The sequence below is a fragment of the Onychostoma macrolepis genome, chromosome 16, assembly GCF_012432095.1.
Source record: "Onychostoma macrolepis isolate SWU-2019 chromosome 16, ASM1243209v1, whole genome shotgun sequence".
Lineage (NCBI taxonomy): Eukaryota > Metazoa > Chordata > Actinopteri > Cypriniformes > Cyprinidae > Onychostoma > Onychostoma macrolepis.
The window spans coordinates 23,035,528-23,060,147 of record NC_081170.1 but is presented as its reverse complement, the minus strand read 5'-3'; the positions used below and the strand labels follow the sequence as shown (position 1 = coordinate 23,060,147).

Here is a 24,620-nt window from a genome sequence, read left to right as displayed (position 1 = left end):
TGGTAAATATCAGTTAGATGAGATGACAGAGAAAAAAAGGGTGTGCTTTGGAAAATATGATATCATTCAAATACTTCACGTACTTGACCTTCAAATTTGACATTTTCTGTGCAGCGCTTGCTGAGCTGGAAGAGTTAATGGTTCTGATAAAACGTGGGAGGATTCCTTGTTAAAACACTCCATGAAGTCTAGCATTGTGAGAGTTTTCCGATTGAATGTTTTCTGAACGCACAAGCATTGCTTCCTGTGCCTTAACCGCTTCCGACCCCCATCCACTCTATAGGGCCCCTCCCTTCCTTGTAAATCTCTCAACATGAATTCAGACTGTTTGAAACCTTTCTTCATCTGACGTGATGGTGCCAAACACTGACTCATTAGAGCTGAGGGGAAAGACAACAATATCTGAGTCGGGGAAAACCATCTTCTTCGATAGAGAACAAACGGATGTTTGCTCAAGATCTCTTGTCAACTTCTTTGATCTATAAGGTCAGACACTGTGAATGGCTACTGGAAGTCATGCATATCTGAAAGAAGAGAATGTTTTAGAGATGTCATGCTGGATTCAGCGAGAGCAGGACTGTGTAAGAGCAGCAGAATCTTTCTTCTGGCAAGAGCGCAAACAGGGCAGTTCAGTCCCAGCGGACCCTCAGAGGCCCAGCAGGAAAATTCTGCTCACACAGAAGACTTCTTGTGTCAGCTCTGAGACTGAGGGCCTGACCTAATAAAACTACTGCCTTGCAGAAATACAATGGCAACAGCAGACTGCACAACCTTGACTTTATACTTGTACGCAAACTATTTTTAAGACAAATTCTCTGAATATTACTGCATGTTAGAGGTCGGATCGAAACCAGCATTTTGGCTTCAGTACAATACAAAGGTCTTGTACTTGATATTAAATCGATACTGTAGGCAGCTGCCTCCAATGATTGATGAGATGAAACAGAACATCATAGCATATTAACAGCATAGCATAAAACCCTGAGTAGCAAAACTTTCTGTGTGGTTTTCATACATTACAACAGAAATAATGGGCCTTTTTTTTTTTGCATGACTTGAGCAACAGGACACATTTTTTTTCTCCTAAATTTAAATCAATCAAAATAAAAAATGCTTAAATTTTTAAAGCAGTTTGGTTTGAAACAGCAGAAACATGTAGCCTAATGAAGTCAGTCTCTTCTAAATAGCAGGTTGTTTTGATTCATTCATGCGTGTATTTTATTTTTGAACATTTTGACCTCATAACTTTTCATTAAAATGTTGCAGCTCGACCTTCTAGTGAAACAACAGACTTCTCCATTAATTTATGCTGGACTCTTCAATAATTTAGTCCACTTAAACCCCACGCCTTCCTTACAATCGACGATCTTCCTGCATCCAATCAATATCCAATGGCCTGAACCAAGTCCCAGTCCTACTTTTTATTAATTTATTTATTTATTTATTTGATAATTTCACTCAGATGTTACTCACTCACTCCAAAATTAAAAATGTATTATAATTTACTCACCCTCAAGTCATTCCAAACCTGGATTACTTTCTTCTTTTTGTGCAACACAAAAAATATTGAAATTGAAACATTTTTTGTCTGTACAATGAAATGGCGTTAAATGTTGTACTGTATGGACAAAAGCAGTTAAAACATTTTTCAGAATATTTCCCTTCTACAACCATTTTAGGTTAGGCTTTTTCTAGCTGTTTATCTGAACAATGGCAGAAATTGGTGCAGTTATAGTGAAACCGAAATTACAAATTTCACCTTTAAAATAATAAGGGATTAGTGTATCTGTTAAAAACAGCACTGATATTAATATCCACTGATTCTTCAATTAGAAATCCACATCATACAAACATCAGCAAAATAGCACTTCTTTTAATGATAGTTATTGAGAAAATGCACAAGAGGTGAATCTGGAAACCAAAGGTCCAACTAATTTATGCAATGTAGGGCGGCTAATTATCACATTGTGATAACACATTTCCTCATGAGCAAAGCAATGACAGTGAGCCAAACTTTAGCTATTTATTTTCTGTGTAGGCGTCTTTGTTTAGCAATGCTTGAGTCTGATTCTTTCACACAAATAAAGTGCATGTAGTGAGAACACCAGTAAAAGGTTTCCATTTTGTTGCCGAAATGGAAAGATGCTGGAAAACAAAGGCAAAATGGGCTCACATTTCAGTGGTACTCTGGAAAAAATTTCACCTCCCTGCAATATTGCGTCTAATGTACGATAATTCACGATGGGCACAGAGTGAATTAGCCATTAATGAAGCCCAGATAAGAGCTTTATCCTACGTTCCCATACACTCTCTGCAAATAACAGGCCAACTCTGATGCTCTAAACTCGGTAAAAGCGACATACTATAACATATAGTAATTTGAAGCACTCGTGATGACAGAATATTCAATTCCACTCTTGTTGCACTTACAAACTCCAGTGCATCCAGGGAAGCTCTGAGAAGCAGAGAAAGGTAAAAGCAATTAATCTTTTCAATCAGCGTCCATTTGAAAACACCCGATCGCAGCTCGAATTGAATAAAGCTCCACTTTAGACTGCAGTCTTCTGCAGAAGAATAGCCTTCAACAGGATGTGTTTAATGAGGCTTTTCGGATCACACAGGAACCGTAACCCTTATCTCCCCACCAGAGGCCCCATTCCACAGGCTGCTGGGGTGCAGATGCATTTTGATCTATTTCTATTAAAGGCAAATCATTTTTTTAGACCGCAGACATCTTGACCCTTTAATCACAGGTATTTTAAAGAGGCAAGAACAGCAGGGGAACATTGGAGGAACATGTTGAAGCTCTTTGTAATCTTTAATATTAATAAGGCTCAAGAGCCAATTAGTGACGACCTCTGAGCTTGACAACTCATCCGTCTCTGCACACTAGCTCAAGCCTTTTGATTTTCTGACCTTTTATGCATTCTATGCACAAGACGTATTAGACCAGAAAACCTGTCCAGCAGAAACACTTGCCCTCTCTATGACTGGCAGGTTTTTTAATAGTTTCAAATGAGCTTCGAAAAAAAAAAAAAAAACTGTAAAGGTGCTCTTAGTCATTTTGTTTAAGGATATGCAGCAAAAACAAAAGTGGCTTTCACACTGCGTAGTTCTAAGAACTCAGTTCTAGGATCTAGCCAGCATGATGGTTCCTAAAGAACCAATTTCTCCCTCGGGCCATTTTCCTGGTTTCATTCGCACCGGCAGCAGGAACTGTGAAGAGACCAACAACAATGTTTTTTATTTGCAACATTTACAAACGTCAACAACGTTTGTGGAGGAAGCCGTGATCTGAGCTGTCTTTGTTGTGTGTCTTGGGTTTTGTGAAAATGGAAATGGAGATGTAAATGCACAATTTAGGCGATTGAAAGAGCATTAAAATCTTTAAATTCGAAATGACTAAATCTCCTATGACAACTTGCAGTGTTACATATCATTGTGGCTAAGAAAAGAACACAATGCTGCAGACAACACGTAGCTACATGCAGTTATTGCTGTTTTCCATGTTCGTGGAGTAAATATTTTTACATGGCTTTTTAAAAATGCCGGGTAGCTGATGTTTCGTAAGCATTTGGCCAATCAGCAGACACTTATGTCACTGGTAGTTCCTCCAGAACTGTTTTAGACCCTACTCTGAAGTAGGAGCCAATTCAGTTCCCCCAAACAGAGTTCCTAGAACTAAATACGTTCCTAGTTCCTGCAGTGCAAACATGTCAAAAAGCGGGTACTTCCGCTAGGAACTAGGAAATGGTTCCTCCAGTGCGAAAGCCCCTTTAATGGGTTATCAACAATTATTTGAGAACAAAATGTTTGAGAAATAGGAAATACAATTCCATTGCTAAAGATGAAATTCTTGCAAGAGGTGTCTTTTAATGACTTTTAGAAGCATTATAAATACAATAAAATAAAATAAATGTAATAAAATATTCACAGCAAAAATATGTTGGGAGATTTGTCACCATAGGTGTTAAAATTAACACTTTCCGGGTGAACATACAGGTCCATCTTTGCTAGTGTTAAAACAACACTGACGAAAGTGTTTATTATACCAACACTGTGTTAGTGTTTAATTTTAAACACTAATGGTGGTAAGAAATTATTACTCGCAAGTATACACGTTTAACACTTTATGGTGATTAATCCTATACACCCAGTGTATTTATTTAATGTTGATTTAATGTAAATACTTATTTTAAAATGGTAATGCAGATTAAAACATACCTACACTGCTAATTTTAAAGAGTGAATTTAACTCCCTCAACTGGTGAACACTGCACCAATGTTCAGGTAAAACTATAAAAAAATAAACTCGCAAAACAATACACTTTTACAGTTTTTAATTGAAACATTGTAAATCTTTTTCCCTGAGAAAAATGTTTTCACATTCAATGCATGTAAAGAACATGTTCTTACAACAATTAAAACATCATAATGTCAAAGCAAATCAGTGAAAATACATATTCTTATTTGGTCCATATGTACACTTAATGTCATGAGGTTTATAACGCTTACATTTATCAGTTTAGACAACAGCATCCCATTCATTAGCATCCAGGCAGAATGCATGTTAATGCTCACTGAACAAAGTCTCTGCTAATGGTGTTTGGACCTCCTTGTAAAGAGTAGTTTTCAGCAAGACGAGATGTGTTTCTCTGCAGCTTTCAGCCAAGCAAGATACCCAACTCCCACTTGCAGCATCACAAAAGTGCTCCTGTAAAATAGGAGAAAAAACAAAAAGGATTATTTCACATCCATTTATCAGGTGAAATGTCAGGGACAAGTATCACTTACAATATAAGAATAGTTAACCCAAAACTGAAAATTCTGTCATCATTTATTTATACTCATGTGGTTTCACACCTGTAGGACTTTCTGTCTTCAGAGGAACACAAAAATAGATATTTTGAATAATCAACAGAAGAAACTGTCATACATGGCATCTGTGGAAAGGCATGAGTACAAGTAAACATTTACTGTTCACTTATGGTTGGACTCCTACCAAAATGAATGCACATAAATGGGACGGAACATAAATGACAATGCAAGCATACCAAAAACTTACATTTGATGCGTTTTTTTATGAAACATTTTTAGAAGGAGATCAGACTCTTTATTATTATTGTTTAATAATCAAAAAAATTAAGCATGACAATCAATAATCTTAAAATATGCAATTGTGGCTTACGAGCCGGCTTACCCATGTCTCTGGTATGTGTCCTAACAAAGCTCTTCTCATCCCACTTAATGTATTGGTGGCTTCATACTCTTCAAGCACATCATCTCCTTTCGATTTTTCTGTTAAACCAGCATGAACCATCTTTAACAATATTAAAGGAACAGTTAACTTAAAATTGTAATTCCAAACCTATATGATTCACATTTGCTGAACACAAAACACGTTTATGCTTTAAAAAAAGATAATAAAGTGTCTAAAGTAGTTTATGCGACTCATGTGCCATATTCCAAGACTTGTGAGGGCACAAAATCACTTTGAATGACTAACAATTTAACTCACTCGGTGTTTTCCTCGAGAAGACCAACTTCCCCGTCTGCTCTGCATCTCCAGTGAAAGAAAATGTCTCTCTGAGAAAGGTTTAGGAGCACACAACACATAAATATCGCTATTAATCAATATGTGATGTAATAAAACACAAATTTTAAATGAGGTAAAACACTTACTTCTTATGTTTCCCCTGTTAAAAGCGACTTCCGCGGCAATGCACAGCCATTCAAATGCATCTGTGAGAAACGTTTAGGCTCGTTTAGGCGCGCACAGCATAACAATATCGTCATAAAGTAATATTATTTTATAAAATACAAAATGTAAATGAGGTTTAACACTTACTTTCGGTGTTTTCCATGATAAAACAATTTGCCCGTCTTCTCCGCATCATGAGTGAAGAAAAATATCTCTCTGAGAAAAAGTTTGTGTACACATCACACAAATATCGCTATAAATCAATATGATGTTGTGAAATGCATATAACTTAAATGAGATAAAACACTTAACTTTCGGCGTTTCCCTTTTAAAAAGAAACGTCCTTGTCTGGTCCACATCGCGAGTGGAAGAAATGTCTTTAAAAAAAGTTTAGGCGCACACACCTCGTAAATATCGCTATAAAACGATATGATATTACAAAACACATATTGTGAGTAAGATTAAACACTTAATTTCGCTGTTTTCCGTCCTCATATGCTCCGCATCGCGAGTCTAAGAAAATGGCGTCTGTGAAAAATATTCCAGATGGGTCAAGCGCGCACACGAGCAAATGTCCTGGATGTCACTAATAACACTCAACAGAGTTAATAAGGGTAATTCTCCGTATTGACACCGGCCAGAGAGCGCTGTTTACACTAGCTAGTGTTAATCCCCTAAAGTTCAACACCACAACCTTAACACTTTACTCTAAAAGTCCTTAACACTAGGATTTCAACACTGGAGATTTTGCTGTGTTTAAATGCTATTTTTCTGTAAAGGAAAAAGAGTTCATTGTTGAAATTGCCCTCTTTCGTCAACACAAAGACAGCAATTAAATGACACCAATGGAAAGTTGAGCTGAGCTATTGACATCGGCTGTCTACAACGCAGACTGTCTGAACTGACATGATGAGACACTATGTCATTAAGTCAAGGCTTAAACACAAAGATATCAGATTTTGTCTCAGCTGAGGTGAATGAAACACGCAAACACAAATTACTTTAAATAAGCAACATGTAAATACAGCGAAAACCAGACAAGTCTGAGACAGAATGGTGTCTTTCCATCTAGCTGTAACCTCACCCACCTGTTTAGGTTTAGAAATCACATCTTTAATGGATGAGGAAGGCAGACGGAGGCAACACCTGCCACTGTGCTTGAGCAACCACAGCATCTGCTCTCAAAGCCCTATACAAACTCACATTATCCACAACAACACATTTCCTATACACAGCTGAGATCGTAGAGAAGTTCCCATAAGTAAAGAATGAAAGAATCTCAGAATCAGACCACTACCAGCCTCCTGATGTCTCTTATCAAACTCAGCTTATTTCACCTCACACTGTGACTATGGCAACAGCGTGTGTGGTTTCGTAAAGCGGTCCTGAGCTCTGGTGGCAAAATAAAGGTGTGCGTTTTTTTGGACACAGCTATGTGCGGCCCCATACTGAGCAAGATTACCTGCACAGCTGCAGTCGCTACAGGTGATAGGTGAAACCAAAAAGCCAATAAACATCTATGTGGTTGTCCTCGTGAATTCTTTCTGAGCACTTTGGCCCAGTCGTGTTCTCACAGTTTAGCTTAAAGTTATATTTGAAGATTGTATATCCAGCAGCATTTTTCCTGAGAGCTGGACTGCATAGTGGGAAACGGAGAAGCTGTAGGAAGTACACAAGAGTTGAAGAAATGGAAAGTGCACCATAATGGTACCATTATACAATATTGATGGAAAATGAAATTACAGCCTCTAATGTATCCTTTAGGTTTGTCCAGACTGGGACATACCAAGCACAGAAATAGAAGGCTGAATGGATGATATGGAACCTTCTTTTAGGTTATTTTTATGAGAAAGGACAATGGACATTGAGGATCTTATCCCCTTGCAACTGAGGTAGGACTCTGAAGCTCACAGCTATATGAGCAGACCTCCTGAATCTTAAATTTATAAATAAAACCGTAATTTAATTAGAATTATTACCATATTTAATGACATGCTGGAATGGTTTAAAATTGCTTGCGTGTGTAAACATGTATAAATGATAAACTTTCACTCTATTATTAAATTTTGCAATTAATCCACGGATCAAATGCGTGCCAAACCGTGTGGCTTGCTTTGTACAGATCACGGATCAACTACGATCCGTTCATCCACTATTAATGATCAAAAACATGTAAATAGATAACATTTCAAGTATAAAAACTTGGGCTGTTGATTAAATATAAATATTTATAATTTTAGACCACAGTTATTGCCTAAAACTTACAAAAAACAATTATCAAATTTACATTATAGCATTATAACAATGTTATAAACACACTGAATTTCTAATTGTAATTTCTAATGCATCAATAGCCTATTAGATAAAAGTCTTTAAATGAAGATAATGTAAGATATTATTCAGGTAGATGCATAAAAAGACATTACAATACAAAAAGTGGCAATATATTGTTTGATTTATTTCCACATAATTGAATTTAATGCTATCTTTGAAATTATTTCTATTTCTATTATTTCTATAAGAAATTGCATTTTTGTTGTTAATTAATGTGTGCATATGCATTCTTGGATTATGTCTGCTATGTTATTCAACTGATGTACGTATAAAACCTCTTTTATACTTTCAATTTTACCACAGTTTTTAAATATAATAATGTATTGTACTAAATAACTCATTAGGTTGGTGTTATAGGCTCATGACAATGGTGGCACTGATCATGAGGCAGGATTAACTGCTATCATTCATAATTTGAGATGATATTGAAGACATCTGCAGCCTGTCAGATCCATTTTCAGTCCATGCTGTCAGAAACAAGCCTTTTCACACATCGCAGCAAAATTCAACTGGAGTTCAAGCTACACACAGGGCGATTTGACACCCTGTTCTATCAAATCATGTTTCGAAACACTGTCACAAGCGGAAGAAATTTACAAACACAATCACTCTGACTCAGTGTAAATTTCTGTCGTGTGTGCATCAATAAAATATTGGGATTTGATTATGCATAGAAATCTCTGCAGAAATCCTCTGTCTTGTGCAGATGTTGTGTTCGGTTTCCAAAACTGCACTATATTGAAGTCTGGATGTCTGTGTTTCTTGGAGTACTGTTTATAGAAAGTGACAGATAAGGAGAGAGGGAGAGAGAAAGAGAGAGTATCCGCCTCATAGCTTCTACTCTCAATGGCTGTGAAGGGAGATAAAAGTCAGTCCACCCCCAATTTATCTTGCTGTGAAAATATTCACAAATTGGCCGCTGAAGCAGCCCGTTGTCTCTTTAAATCATGTGGTAGCACGAATACAAACAAAAAATTACTTCACTGGCACACAGTTCTGGTTGGGACTAGTACATACATAGAAAAACACATTTCACAATCTGTTACCATGGTGACGGGGAAATGACAAAAGAGTGTATTTCTAATGGATACAGTGCTTCTTGTCACATTCAGATGGTGTTCAGAGTCAAACAGCCAGTAGTTCACACACACACACAGACCTCTCACATACTTTCACATTCATTTTTCTAATCAAACCATCATCACCTCCATCATCTTCACTTCTAAGTAGCATACCATTTTACTGAGGCAATTAGATAAGCTTGTAGGTTGTACATTAGAGTGCTTGTCATTTAATACATGTTGAAGTGCAAGCACTAAATTTCCTACTACAACTTTAATGAGCTATTTGCATATAAGTCATCAATACAGAAAGACTATGATACTGACACATGCGTACTAAGATCTAACATTTAAATGGCAGAATAACTTTGACATGTCAACAACATAAAGATGCCGTGTGCATTTAAGTAAATACCTTAATATATTGCCATGAATTGCATAACTATTGTTTATAAATGACAACCAACCCTCAAAATACATAGCCTATGCAAACATTACGCAACTCTCAAACTAATACACTATTAGAAGAGTTTTATCTTATCAAAAAGGGAATGTTTTGTTATAACTACATGAATTCCTGTCGTCCAAACCCAGGATCAAATACGCAAAAAACGCAGCAGATTACTGTAGCGCTTTTCCACTTGGTAATTACATTACTTGCAATCATGCATGGACATGTTTCCGGATTGCACGGCATGCATGGCTAATAAAACTGTGGAAAGCACAAGAAAAAACAACGACATAGTTATCTACGACAGTTCGCCAAATCGAGGAAGTTTTCTTACCTTTTAAACTGAAGTTACTAGAGGTACACCAAACTGACCGCGACTTCCGGAGGATAAGAAAACTGCGAAATTCACAACTACGAAATGTATCCGTGAGGCATCTTGTCAACAGCACGTCGTATCAAGCAAAAAAAAATAACAATAATAATAAAATAAATAAATAAATAAATAACAAATATATTTATGAGACCGTTTGCGCTTGTGAAGTTTGCGTTAGGTATTCACGTAACAGACCTCGAAGCAATAAAACGAGATACAATTAAATATTGTAAAAAATAGCTATTATTCGACATGTAGATATAAAATGATTAAATGAAGTAATCAGTGCGGAGTCGACCACGAGTCCTGAAGATGCTCTGCCCTCGCGCTCACTGTGCAAATAAACGGTGCTGCTGGGCGCGTGGGTTCTGCGAGCGGTTCACAGACGCAACTGAAAGTGTCTTTAGCCAATCAGCGGGGGAATTACCACCTACGTCACTGGTAGAGGCGGGGCTACACCAGTATTGAGAGTACCTTTTCCGTGACGTCGCCGCATTCTTAGAGATCATAGCTCTAAATCAATTTCACTAAATGTTTTAAGGACTCAGATTTGCTGCTGTTGGGTTACTATAACGAATACAAATGGTTATTTTTAATTAAATGCCAACATTTCCTAATTTATTAATTTATCTTTGCTTAACTGCTTTTATTGGTCAGCAGCTTGGCATCTTGGTGGTGGTGGTGGATGTTGGTCATTGTGAAGGTCAATCCAAAGTCACTTTGTATAAAACAACTTTTTACATATGACATTATTCTGGGGATTTTCCTAGACTTTTGGTGCCTTTCAACACATTTTCAGATAGACCTTAAATGAGCAAAAGACCCTCTTATCACAGTGATTTCCACTGGTACCCTGGATGCTTAAAAGGATAGTTCACCCAAAAATAATAATTCTGACATTAATTACTCACCCTCATGTCGTTCCAAACCCGTAAGACCTTTGTTCATCTTCAGAACACAAATTTAGGTCTTAGGGTCTTATGGGTTTGGAACGACATGAGGGTGAGTTATAAATGACAAAATTTCATTTTTGGGTGAACTATCCTTCAGTTCCAGTAGATACTTGGAAAGATTGAAATTTTGTAAAATATAATTAAATGAAATGCTAATGTAAAATATTAGATTTATTATAATTAAAATTCTAATATTATATATTATCAAAAATTATTTATATAATAAATAGTATTATGATAAACTAATAATAGTCAATAAATGAACATATTTGCAATAAATCTTTCAGAAACTCAAAAGGTTCTCCAAATATTTGCTTTCAGAACGGTCAAAACCTGTTATATGGCAAACATTCTCAGGTGTCTCATTAAACACATGGGTGAGAGACAACTTAATGAGTCTGTTTTTCAACCACAGCTTTGACTGTTTTTTGTTTTTAAACAAGAATCATTGTAATAATAGCCTTTTTAGTAATATTCATGAAGGCGCCGAAGGTTTGGGGTCGATGGTGGGGCACTTACTTATTCAATGCTCTTGTTGTGGGGCATCACAAGACAAAATTGTTGGGAAACTCTATTACACATTATTAACACATACATTCATGATGTTACTGTAATGGTTTAGTAATCTCAACTGGACAGGAGTTGACATGGCAAACATGTTTAGAATTGCATATCCTCTTTGTTATACATGCCAACTTCTACTTATGTCATGACAACAGCACCATAAGTCACCAAGAAGAAGTGACCAAACCTTCAAAGACTAAATGATCAGATAATTAACCTAAATAACTGTGGAGCATTCAAGAACATCCAGGCCTTTAGTTTGATGTCAAAACTATTCAGAAGCAATTAATAAAAGCCAAATAATACATGAGTAGTGTGTTTTTCATCAGTTTGGTTGCCTGCGATGGATGATCAAGTAAAAACAGCAGAGGAATGCTGAGGGTATTGTTAGTCAGAGCTGGACATGCTGTGTATTATGGGGGTGTGTTCACCAAGCTGTGCATATTTTTAGCACATTCCTGGGGTATTACACACACCCTCATCATTGAGAGTGCTTATGTGTGTTAGAGGACAGAGTATTCATTCATGTGAAGTGGGTTTGTGCGTGACTGCAATAAAATGTGTGGGCTTCCACCAGATACTAGATGCAAACAATAATCGCGCAAGGAAATATCAGCTTAGATAGGAGGGCCTTTTGGACAAAAGTGGCCTTGGAGTCAAAGAGATTAAAACCCACAGCTGTACAGGGCTTTGATTCAGTTTACAGAAGATTTCTTTAAAAAATTACAATGCTTCCATCTAGTGGTCAGTTTCCTAAAAACAGAATTTCTTCACTGTCACCTTGGAAACGACTGAATGTTTACCACTAGAAGTTCAAACACATTAGTAAATGAGCTCTTTTTACTTTCGCTTCCTTTTTATGAAGTTTGCAATTTTGCAACACTTTCACCAAAATGTGGGACATGTCTAAATCCAGTTTTGTTTATTATTATGATTATTATTATATTATCTATAAACATTAAACGACCCAATAATTAATTTAAAAACATGGGAGAATTAATGGGGGAAAATGAAGTCTATAGACTGATATCATACCTAAAACATTGGTTATTTGTGAAATGCGCTAAATTAAATAGGCTACTGTCACACACTTGCAATCAAAATTATTCAACCCCCAACACCCGCAAGACATTTTGCTGCAGAGAACTACATTTTATGAAAAACAATTCAACAAAGGCATCAATAAACTATCGTAGAAGGTTTATTAATACACATCTGAGAGTTTTTGAGGGCATAAACGGCTCTAAACATTCATGTACAAAATTATTCAATCCCAAAAAGTTACATTTGATAGAAAATCTTTTATTCCTTTTAATCTCCAATAAACATTGCATCTAAGTGCTTACAAGCTTCTGTCACCTCTGCTAAAATCTTGGCCAATTCAGTGTTTGAAACAACTTAAAGATCACTGGTAATCTTAGGTTTTAATGTTGCCACTGCTTTCTTCAAATCCCACCAAATATTTTTAATGAGATTTAAGACCGAACAGACCACTGAAGAACTTTGTACAAAGAACCAGTGAACATCTACACCCAACCTGTGACAGGTCTCAACGATCGAAGATCCATTGTTTCTAGCACTACCAAAGACCTTGATTAGATGATTGATCAGGTGTGTTTAATTAGGGTCGGAGCTAAACTATACAGGACAGTGGCCCTTTTGTTTGACACCCCTGTTATAAGCCTTGATACTTGGGTCCAAAAAGTTCCAGTCGGGCACATCACTCCATAAAACATTCTCAACAGATCAGAAAATAATTTGATCATATTTAAGTTTATGTTCTTCTTGGTCAAGAGTAGCATTTGGCAAGATGAAACAGCATTTCTTGTTTAATGTTATAAATGTTGTTTCCTCCTTTCATTAGATTATCCTGTAAGTCTTTGGCAGTAAATTGATGTATTTTTCACCGTTGCTCTGATGTAATATTGTATTACCCTTGATTCTTAATAAATCTGTTAAGGTTAGCATGGTTCTTAATGGAACTATATAAAAAAGGTTCTATTTAGCACCAAAAAGTGTTCTCATATTGTTAGGATGACAAACACTTGTCTGGTACTCTTTAGAACAGTTTTTCTTAAAAGTGTAGTTGTTTAGTATGACAACTATAAACAGTATTTGGGAACGCAAAAGTTTGAAGAAGTCAACTGCAGTTATGATTTACTGATATTATGCACAGAACAACTTTTATTTTTCAGCTTTTATGAAAAATTACTTAGTAACCAGTGTCATGAAAAACATTCTAGATAGACTGCCCTGAGAAGGTCACTTAAAAATTGCAGTCTCTATCTATAAACCTCCAACAATGGCTGAAACGCACGTCATTCTTCACCTTTCTGTACGCAGAGGTGTCGCAGACTCTAGAATGAAAGGATTTGTGTACCCAAACGCTCAAGGACAACCAGTGGGCTGACACACATGGTGCTGTGAGACATGCTTTTCACTTGTTTGAAAGAGGTTCAGAAGAAGAAATGAAAAGAATACTGTTCTCAGTGTAGTGATTTCGTGCAACAAAAACCACAGCATGTCAATGAATTTGGCATGACAAACCTCACTTACAAGATATCCATAAAAGCGGGGCTCATACACCTCAAAGCCTGCCACTTGCGTGAATAGCTCTTCATGATGGCCACCGCAAAACATAGGCCTAACTGTAGGCCCAAATATTTACACACACACAGTAAGGTGAGTCTCATGGCTTCTCAGTTAACAAAATAAGACTGGCAGAATTTGCATATGTACATCATATAAAGTTTGTAAACTATTCTCTGCATTTGATATATGGGTCATTCCTGTTATACAGTGACTTTTCTGTCTCTATGATTTACTTACTCATATTTTCTCTAAAATAGCCACATATTTATAAGAAATTGCTTAAATTATACATATTAGGTCTACTTTATCACTTAAACAGAGATAATAGACATAAAAAATATTATTTTGTTTTTTTACACACCTTTTTATTGATACATGCGTTCAGTTTTATCATGTCCTCAGTGCAAAGTAATCAACTTCCTCTAGAAATATAAACCATGAAATGATAAAAATCTCAAAATATTTTGAAATTATGTTATGGACTAGGCCAAACTTCATCTAATCATACATATAAATCATGTGAAACTATTTTTATTTTTTTACAATGTTCTTCATTTACCGTGTCCCTAAAGTCATCTTCCACCCTGTTAGTATGTACTCCCTCGCCTTCCAAAATAGACTACAATTCCACTGAGATCATTTTCAGAAAGTGATATTGTTTATTTTTTCCGCTGGAATTCAACTGTACAAATGGAGGTAAGTGTCAACTCTCACTCCTACCTTTTTTTTAAGTTTTTGAAATTGCTGAATAAAAGTATTCATTTCTTTCCAAAAAAAAAAAAAAAAAGAAAGAAAGAAATAAGGAAATACTTACTGACCCCAAAACTTTTGAACGGTAGTGATAATGTTACAAAAGCTTTCTATTTCAGATAAATGCTGGTCTTTTGAACTTTATATTCATCAAATAATCCTGAAAAAAAAAAAAAAAAATTGTACAAAACTGTTTTCAACACTGATAATAATAATAATAATAACAATAATAATAAATATTTCTTGAGCAGCAAATCAGCATATTACAATGATTTCTATAGGATCATGTGACACTGAAGACTGGAGTAATGATGCTGAAAATTCAGATTTGCCAACAGAAATAAATAGCATTTTAAAATGTATTAAAATAGAAAACAGTTATTTTAAATTGTAAAAATATTTCACAATATTACTGTTTTCGCTGTATTTTTGATCAAATAAACGAAGCCTTGGTGAGCAGAAGAGACTTCTTTTAAAAACATAAAAAATCACAATGGCATCAATAAATTCTTCTGGCTGGGCCCAAGAAAAGACATCAGCTGGTATGCTGACAATCAGATAGTGTGCCTGATCAAAGAACCGCAGGCCCTCAATAATTGTAGCCAAATTGTAGCCAAATGTAACAAATATGTTCCTTCTTGTGATGGTTTTTGTGTTTATGTTTGTTAATCTAGTTAATCAAAATGAATTACAGCATCTTTATTTTTATCAATTATAAATAAAAAAAATCATTTCTTATGTCTGTCCTCTCTAATTTGTTATTATTTCTCTAGCCACCTAAACAGAGATTTGTTTTGCCACTTGTCATCATGATTGATTGTGATAAGGAACCACATAGCTGTTGTGTCCCTCCCCTAAAGGAAATCTGGATTTAATTTTTTGTATTGTTTTGTATTGTTTTGCAGTTCCATACATTACATATGGCAAACCATGCAGGACAATGACGGAAAGCTCATTTGCTGTTAGAACCTGTTAACACTAGTGTTCCACCCTGTTATGCTCCATTCCACCCTGTTAGACAAGTAATTTTAAATAAAAATCTGAAAGCAACATTAAATGTTTGGCATACCTTTGTCTTATTTTGTGAGGTGAGGAGCATTACCAGCATATATATATGTTTTTGAGCAAAATGTTTATATTATTTACCATCCTGTTGGCAAAAATGGGCACAAAAAAGTACCTGTTCTTAATAATCAATACATATTCTATTCATTAATAATTGTTTTGTTTTTGTATAGAATAGAATAGAATAAAAAATATCATTATGGCATAAGGGACATATACTATCTTATTATTGCTCATTATTGTTTAACATTTACATTATTAAAATTTTGTGATAACTATGTATATGTCCCTAACAGGGTGGAATACATTCACAGCGAATGTCTGAACAATATACCCATAATTATTATTTTTTTAAGTCACCGAGCTTGGCCAGTGTGTGTTCCATATACTTAAACAAGTCACCATTTTGGTAGAATGCTAAAAACATGAAAAACGCATAACTTTTTTTCCAAAAATTGTGAAGCCAAAATGTTACCGGATACCAGGAATGACCCATATGCCTTCAGGTTGTTAATTTTTTATACGTTTCACACATCCGGTCACATGATGCTTTTTTCCCGTTTCCGATAGTAAATGGTGATGATTTTTGGACTAATGTTTATAAGTGTCCAATCAACCATTTTACTTTAATTTAAACCAAACGCACTGCCACTCTTTTTTTTTTTTTTTTTTTTTTTGAGATTTCTATTCTATCTTGTGTTACAGTTCAGTATTTGTGCATAAAACAAACGCGAAACTACGACTTCTACAAATTTGTTGTCACAAGCAGCTGAAATACGTTGGAAATGACAGCTTATAACACCTGTAAATTGTTAAAATCCTAAATTAATAAATTGTTTAATGTTAAGTCATTCAATTAATTAAGTTACTGTAAGTTGACTTTTATATAGGAATTTCACTTTTATAGGAATTACACTGCATTTCTACAATGTCTAAATGTCTATATTACATTTTAACGATGCCATTTTCCTTTTTTAAAATAATCTACAAGATAAAATAATTCTCCTCATGCACTGTGGCGCCATCTTGTGTTCATATGCATTATTGTGTTTCAATACTGCAACAAATAACTGCATGTTAGAATTGACCTTAAAATTATTAAAGGTGTAGCCTACATGTACCGATTGATATGGATGTCTAAATGTCGATTTATGTATGTTATACATGTATGTATAATAACCAAAGTACACTTAGTATGGAGCTAAAAATCAGGATGGTAGCCGCCCAGAAACAAGGTTGGCTATCCGTGGTGTACTTTATTCATGCCAAAAGTTATAATTATTATATATAGATAAACATTAAGTAGATGAATACAAAAGTAAACTTTTTATAGTGTATGAAGAAGAAAACTACATACATGGTTCACCGAGAGTATAAATAAGACATCTTTCAACAGTTATAAAGTGACAAGAAAGAAATGTCTGATAGATAGCCCAGAGAAGGTCACTGTGAAATTTTCTAAAAACCTTCAACAATGGCTTAAAAACAGATTGCAGTCATTCTTCAGCGTTCTGTATGCAGAGGTGGCGCAGACGCTAGGAGAATGAAAGAATGTGTGTTCGCAAACGCTCAAGGACACATTGCTGCTGAGAGACATGCTTTTCACTTGTTTGAAAGATGTTCAGAAGCGGAAATAAAAAAAAAATGCCATTCTCAGTGAAGCTAAGGTCATTCAGGCACCTTTTAAATAGAAAATGAAAAGACAGATCCAGAAATCTGTGAACTATCTGCACCAACAGAGCTACAGAGAAATGTTTTTATTCATAACGATACTGACGTGTATATTTAGGGGACAAAGGCGCACCTATATTTTAGAGGGGGCACCACTGGCAGTTCTTTGCTCAGTCTTTGAAAGAGATGTATGTGTTTTGTTTGTGAAAGGAGTTGTCTGGATACCAAAATGCACAAATTTTCTTTATTTTATTTTGTTATTCAGCATTTATTTTGTTTATATTTTTGTTTTTTGATGATGCCGCCACACAAGAACAGGAGAAGAAGCACTGGCGGGCTGTACTGGGGATCGGTATGATGGAAATATAGCGGGATACCGGGATATGTGGGAGCTGTAGGGATGTTCTCTTGGTATATCGACTTTAATCATCTTCTTACTGTAAGAACAGGCACAGATACAGATTGTAAGTCTCAGGATTTTTACAGTGAAAAGCTTGAGCTTTCTCTCTGTCCTTGACCGAACCCTGCCTGACTGAAAAATCAGTTATCCAACAATATGAAAGGCAGAGGACGATAAGAGAAGAAATGTAAATTACACTTTATTTTGATAGCCCACTTTAGAGATTCTACTAACTATAAGTTACTTTGTAACTACATGCCAACTACATGTGAACTAATTCTCATTAATTTACAACTACATGTTTACTAACTCTCAGAGTAGACTGTTGGTTTAGGGTTAGTCGAATAAGTTGACATATACTTGCAAAGTTTCTCATAGTCAGTATGTTGTATGTTGTGGACCCATCAAAATAAAGTGTTAGAAGATATTAAGCAGACAGTCTACTAATACTCTAATGATTGCTAGTTGACATGTAGTTACAAAGTTACTTACTGTTAGCAGAATGTCTAAAGTGGACTATCGAAATAAAGTGTTACTGAAATGTATGTATCCACACTAAAAATTAAGAAACAAAACAAACATATTTTTAAATTTTACCTCATGTCGATGTCTGTTGGTTTGGGGACCCTTGAAACAAAATAATAATAATAATGATAATAATAAAATAGTAGCTAAAGAAAGAAGGAAAGAAATATTTACCTAATGTTTAATTAGTGTGTGAAATTAACTCTGTAAAATGTTTAACTTACAGCTGGTCATTCAGTCGGATATTACTCCTCTTGGTTTGGGTGAGGTCATAATATTGCTGAACGATGACGGAACTGAAGGTAAGCACATTAAACTCTTCAATTTTTAAAGGCATTTAGCAGACATGATTGGCTTTTTTTCACAGCTGATTGTTTAATAAAACAAATTGAATGTTAATAATGTAAAAAACTTAAAAATATATGAATAAATATAAATAAAATATGAAATTTATAAAAATATGTTAAATATTTATAATGAATTGTCAACAGTTCAATTGTCAACAACATATAATTGTCATTTTAAAAATAATATAATTAATATATATATATATTATATTCTGTCTTGACAACTCTCGGAGGAATTGGCATGGTAATGTACATGACAATGTTAATGTATTTGGTCTTGGCGGAATAGATCTGCTACGCTGCTGCTGTAAGAAATACTGCTTCTGAAAATATAACATATATGAAATAACCCCCATATATAACATACATGACATTACCCCGTAGCAGATCTATACAGGTGGAGCTGGGGAAGGTAGAGGGTTTCTGAAGCGTGCTACATATCAGATATGTCTTAAAATTATTTAATAATTAATTAAACTGTTAAGTTAATTAAATGAACAAATACTAATAAGTATATATAAATAAAAAAATATATATATACATACATACATATATTAAATAATTATATATAAATTATATAAATTTCTATTTTATTTTAAATGGTATTTAATACATATCAGATATGTCTTAAAATTTTGCAGTGCTTACTCAGGCAGCACTGATCCTCCAAAGCCAAAGTGTCGATGTCCCTTAATGACTGCAGGGATATATTTGTTCTGGGAACTTGAAGTCATCTTTCCATAAGCCTGCTGGCTTAGCTCTTCATGATTGCTCTTTGGGTAGACCGTGTTGTCCCTTGTGTAAAATTGAAAATCAATAAGAGTTTAGGTCACATCACGTCATTTCTTTACGCTTCATGCACTTAAACATTACAACAAAAGGAAACGAATATGGGACTAAATTTTAACTGCAGTCTACTATAATATTCTCACCGTGGAATATAGAGTCCAGTGTTGCTTAAAGGTTGCCTCAAGATCGGAGGGAGTCGGAGTGGAGAAGGGCAGTTTTCTTCTTTCATGCTTTCCTGAGCTTCAGCTGTAGTTGAAGCTGAAGGGTTTGAGCCTGGTTCTGGAGGATCAAAGGACTGTGAGTGCTGGGCAGGTGGACACCACCAAGCAAATCGTGACTGCTACCATAGGCTTGGATCCCTACACTGTTCATAGTATTGAATCTACAAACAGCCACACGAAACCACAGAGTGACACCTTATCCAAGTCCGAACACCATCACTATGGAAGCTCAGCTGCGGCCTTTGTTGTGTTTAAGGGATTTGGAGATGTGAGATGCTCATTAGACCCGCCTCGCTGACAGATCGCACTTAATCCTACTGCTAAGCCCTTAAACTCACTTATAAATTCCAAATATAATGCAAAAGTCGTCTTTCAACAAATTAGGCTGATGTCAGTTCCCATCGGTAGGTTTTAACTGTTACACTCAAAGCTAATTATGTAAATTCAAAAGTAAATGTATTCCTAATGAATAATGCAAGAAATCAATAGCCCCCAGAGAGCAATCAAAGCTCGGAATGTAAAGTCTGCTGCGGCTGGGCCTCTGAGGGCAGAAAGTTCAGTGCTTGAATTCAATAGATAGGCTGAAACCAGAGCAGGCTATCAGAGAAACACAGATCTAGGCTACTGCAGTGAGTGTAAAACCATCTCTGGTTTCAGCAGTTAACTCTGGAAACACGCTATGGAAATGTCGAGTAGTTTACACATATAGGAATCTTCAGATGGGTTGTGAAATATTTCATCATTTACTCACCCTCATGTCATTCAAAACCGAAAGTCTTCCATTCATCTTTGGAACATAAATGAAACCATTTTAAATATTTTCTCATTGTTTTTGTTCATACACGTCCTCGTAACAAAGATTTTCAAGCTTCAAAAGGTTCATAAAGACATGAATAAGTAACACAAATGAAACCAGCTGTCCGATTAAAATCATCAGAATAGATACAATGATCTATATAATTTAATTTAGGCTTGTATTCACAAATATTGGTGATGAATATTGAACATGTAAATGAGTTTCCTCTGCAGTGAATGGGTGCCGTCAGAACGAGAGTCCAAACAGCTGATAAAAACACCACAATAATCCACAAATAATCCAAATGACTTCAGTCCATCAATTAATGTCTTGTCAAGCGAAAAGATGTATGTTCATAAAAAAACAAATCCATCACAATGCATTTTAACATTAAAATTTTCGCTTCTGGTCAAAAACCATAATACTGCTTCCTCCAGTAAATAAATGTCCATATCCTGTTGTCCTCGTACATCAAAATCAACTCACATATTTGTTTAGAACTTTTTTTGGACTATTTTTGCTTGTAAAAGGAATTTGATCTGTTCATATTTCTCTCCTGTTTCAGACAAGACAACTTTTTCACTGGAGAGAGCAATATTATGGATAGATGACTCATAGTTTAGCAGGAAGCAACAGTTAAAAAATGTTGTAATTATGGATTGCTTTATTTACATGCAACTTTTTGCCTCAAGATGTTAATTGTGGATTATTGTGATGTTTTTATTCTCTCATTCTGACGGCACCCATTCACTACAGAGGATCCATTGGTGTGCAAATGATGTACTGCTAAATTTCTCCAAATCTGTTTTGATGAAGAAACACACTCCTAGATCTTGAATAGCTCATGGGTGACTAAAACTTCAGCAGCTTTTTCTATTTTTGGGTGAACTATTGCTGTAAGATTGCAGCAATAACATTTTTATGTCATTATTTTTAAGCATATTCAAACAAAGTTTCTTTACATAGTTAATAAACTGAAGGAATGGATGCAGCTCTGCTTACTATAGTTATTTTACATTTGCCTGTACTCAAGACAAGACTCAAGACTCAATATTTTGCTATAATAATAAAAAAAAAAAAAAAACCTTAATTTTCCATCCATTGTAAAATCAGCAGAAATAAGAGTGAATCTTATCCTTACTCCTGAAAAACAGTCAGCTCAATTCATTTCTGTGTTTCAGGTGATTAAAAAAGAATGCAGACCTGCACAATAGCCACATATTGCATTTTGACATCATAATGAAAAGTAGAAGCTCCATTGTTTATTCAGTTAGCTTTAATGTTAGAAAATTCTTTTTAAAGAATTGTGTGCTTGTTTGATATTTCCTTTAGGTTTCTAAATGTAATCCCACCATGTGAATAACTCAACATCATTGTTCTCTATTTAAAACAGCAGGAGTGCTGTCCATGGTTCTGAAACTCTTCACTTCCACAGTTCATTCTTATATGAACATCATCTCATTACATCCCTTATCATACACTACATTAACCATACATTTAATCTACCCTGTTGTTTTCGAAAATGCACACACCTCATGAAAAACTCCCATTCACTGTCTTTGCATGAATATTTGCCCTGTGGTGTTCAATCAAAACATGAACACACTGATCAATAGACCAGACCCTGTCCAGATGCACCGCCAACTGCTTGCCAAGCACTTACACTGACCGGCCTTATTTATAAGGCTATGCTGAGCAATATATTCAGTATTACACCTTTAATTGGGATCCTCCAGGGACCTTGTCAAAGGTTTCGAGAAAAGCTGGGATTTAGCACATACGCCAAACTTAAGTTCAGTGACCAATTACCGTCCTTCTCTTCAGAGGGGTTGCTGTATTACAGCTCCTACTGTTGTATTATGAATGTAGTGCGGTGATCCAGCTCCCTTGGTTGCTTGTTAATACTCAACTATGGAGAACAGGTTTCATTAGCCTGTGTCAGAATATACTGCTGCAGGCCATTAAAGGCTGCTTTAAACATCAAGGCTACAGCAGTGCCTTATCTTACTAATGAACATCAACAGGTATAGGATAAAACGCACACCAGCAACCATTTAAATGCGCTTAAGTGATTAACCTATCAAGCTCAGAGGAACACCATGGAGGTTCTTTGATGGAATGTAAGCAAACACATCCTGGCTAATGTGTTGCATTTGTACGCTACAATCCCAGAATCTGATGAAATTGTTTATTTTTAGACCTGTATTACACAGTATAAAAGATTAAAATGTTAATTAAAACATATAACTGTCTCTGGGCAGATCCCAGAAATTGCTAGAGTTAAAGTTGAGGAGATATATTATCTCAAAGCAGAACCAGTTCACAGTTGCATTCTTTGTCAGAAAAAAAATGTGTTTTTTAACAGCATAGAAACAACAATGTCAGAAAGAGTTCAGTTTGAATAAAAGAAGCTGAACAAGCACAGGAGAAGTGAAGGTCTATGTGCGTCAGTGAGTGAGAGAAGGAGAAGACGTGCAATGATGAACTGTTAACTAAAACAGATGAGAAATAACATAAACCTCATTTACTTATTTACATATGCATAGGGGATCTTTGTCATCCTGAAAATGTTTTTCTTTGACATCATCGTAGATGTCAAAGTTTTTTTCAAAGTTTAAAAAGATTTTTGGAACAGTGTCTGGCTTATCTACCAGTCCTAACCACCTTGATCAGTTGAACAGTTTTAAAAAAGTGTCCCACTTGGCCTAAAACAGTGCTTAAAACTGTAAAGTATTGTTGTATATCTGCAATAATTGACCATGCATTCAGCTTTTAAAACCATCATAAATGGTTTATTTGATTTTTGATTGTTCAAAATTTTTGATTTTGATTGTTTGATTTTTGATTGTTGAATTGTCATTTATTATTAAAATCATCATTTATGATGGTTTTAAAAGCTGATTGCATGGTCAATTGAAACTGTTCAACTGATCAAGGTGGTTAGGACTGGTAGAAAACCAGACACTGTTCCAAAAAACATTTTAAACTGACATAATTTTCAGATTTTCACAGACAAGGCTTAAGCCTAGTCTTAGACTAAAATGTAAGTCTGAGCTGTTTCAACTGAAATAAACTTGCACTGACTGATCTTAAAATATATCAGTGCCTTTGTTTTGTCTCAAGATGCAACCGGGCCGAAATATGATATTGTATTATTTAAGCTCATTATTTAAACTCATTTGCTGTAATTCTACAATCACTATCCCACTGTGATGAAAAAAAGAAAAGAAAAGAAAAAAAGCTTATATCAGTGCTTAACTGCAACTGTACAAAAAAACTTCTTCACTTTGCATAGTTCACTCTATTAATTTTGTGTGAATGGTCCATATACTGTTCTGGAATGTATTATTTTATGGCAAATTTAGTTTTGTGATGTTTGCATTTATTTTTTATAATGAGTTTTCAGTGTTCTTGTAGTTCAAACAGTAGAGCAATGCCAAGCTCATGGGTGTGATTTCCAGTGTCGAAGGAATATACTGTACATATTATGGATAGCCTTTTAATGACAAATGAAAGTAGCCATTATTTTCAGACTACTTCAAAAGTGTTTAATAAAGGAAGGTATTAGAACATATTTTCTCTCTCTCGCTATTTGTCTGTCTCTCACACACACACACACACACGCACGCGCGCGCGCGCGCGCGAGCGTGCGTATAAAAAGACCTTCACAAAACAAAAACAGATTCATTAAACTTCCACTAGACACACAAAAAGAAACATCTATTTTCAGTCACAGACACACTGAACAGACAACTATTCGTTTGCTTTCATGTTTATTTAGGTCCCTCCCAGAGGAAATCTGCGTCTTACCTGCCAACCGCTTGAACAAATTGCTTATTATACTTCAACGTCATCGCGCATCAGTCATATTTGATTATTTATTTCACTGTTCATCTCATAAAAGACTGTGTAGGAAGGCTGGAGAACAGTGATATGTGAATGGCAGATGGACGTGTGAAGTGTGTGAAGCAGTACAGTGAGCTGAGCGTTACTGTAGACGACTCCACAACACTTTGGCTGTGCCGAC

At 35.4% G+C, this 24,620-nt stretch overlaps 1 protein-coding gene across 4 annotated transcripts in view; it reads right to left on the bottom strand.

Moving 5' to 3' along the window:
* The window catches only part of osbpl3b (oxysterol binding protein-like 3b), a 74,281-nt gene extending 64,000 nt beyond the window's left edge, over positions 1–10,281 (bottom strand). For 2 of the 4 annotated variants that reach the window (XM_058746507.1, XM_058746508.1), the window contains exon 1: positions 9,882–10,279. The gene's annotated coding sequence lies outside the window, so the exon portion shown is untranslated. Of the gene's footprint in view, positions 1–9,881 lie in introns of all 4 variants that reach the window. The other 2 variants (XM_058746510.1, XM_058746511.1) reach the window with 2 other exon arrangements.
* Positions 10,282–24,620: the final 14,339 nt, after the last annotated feature.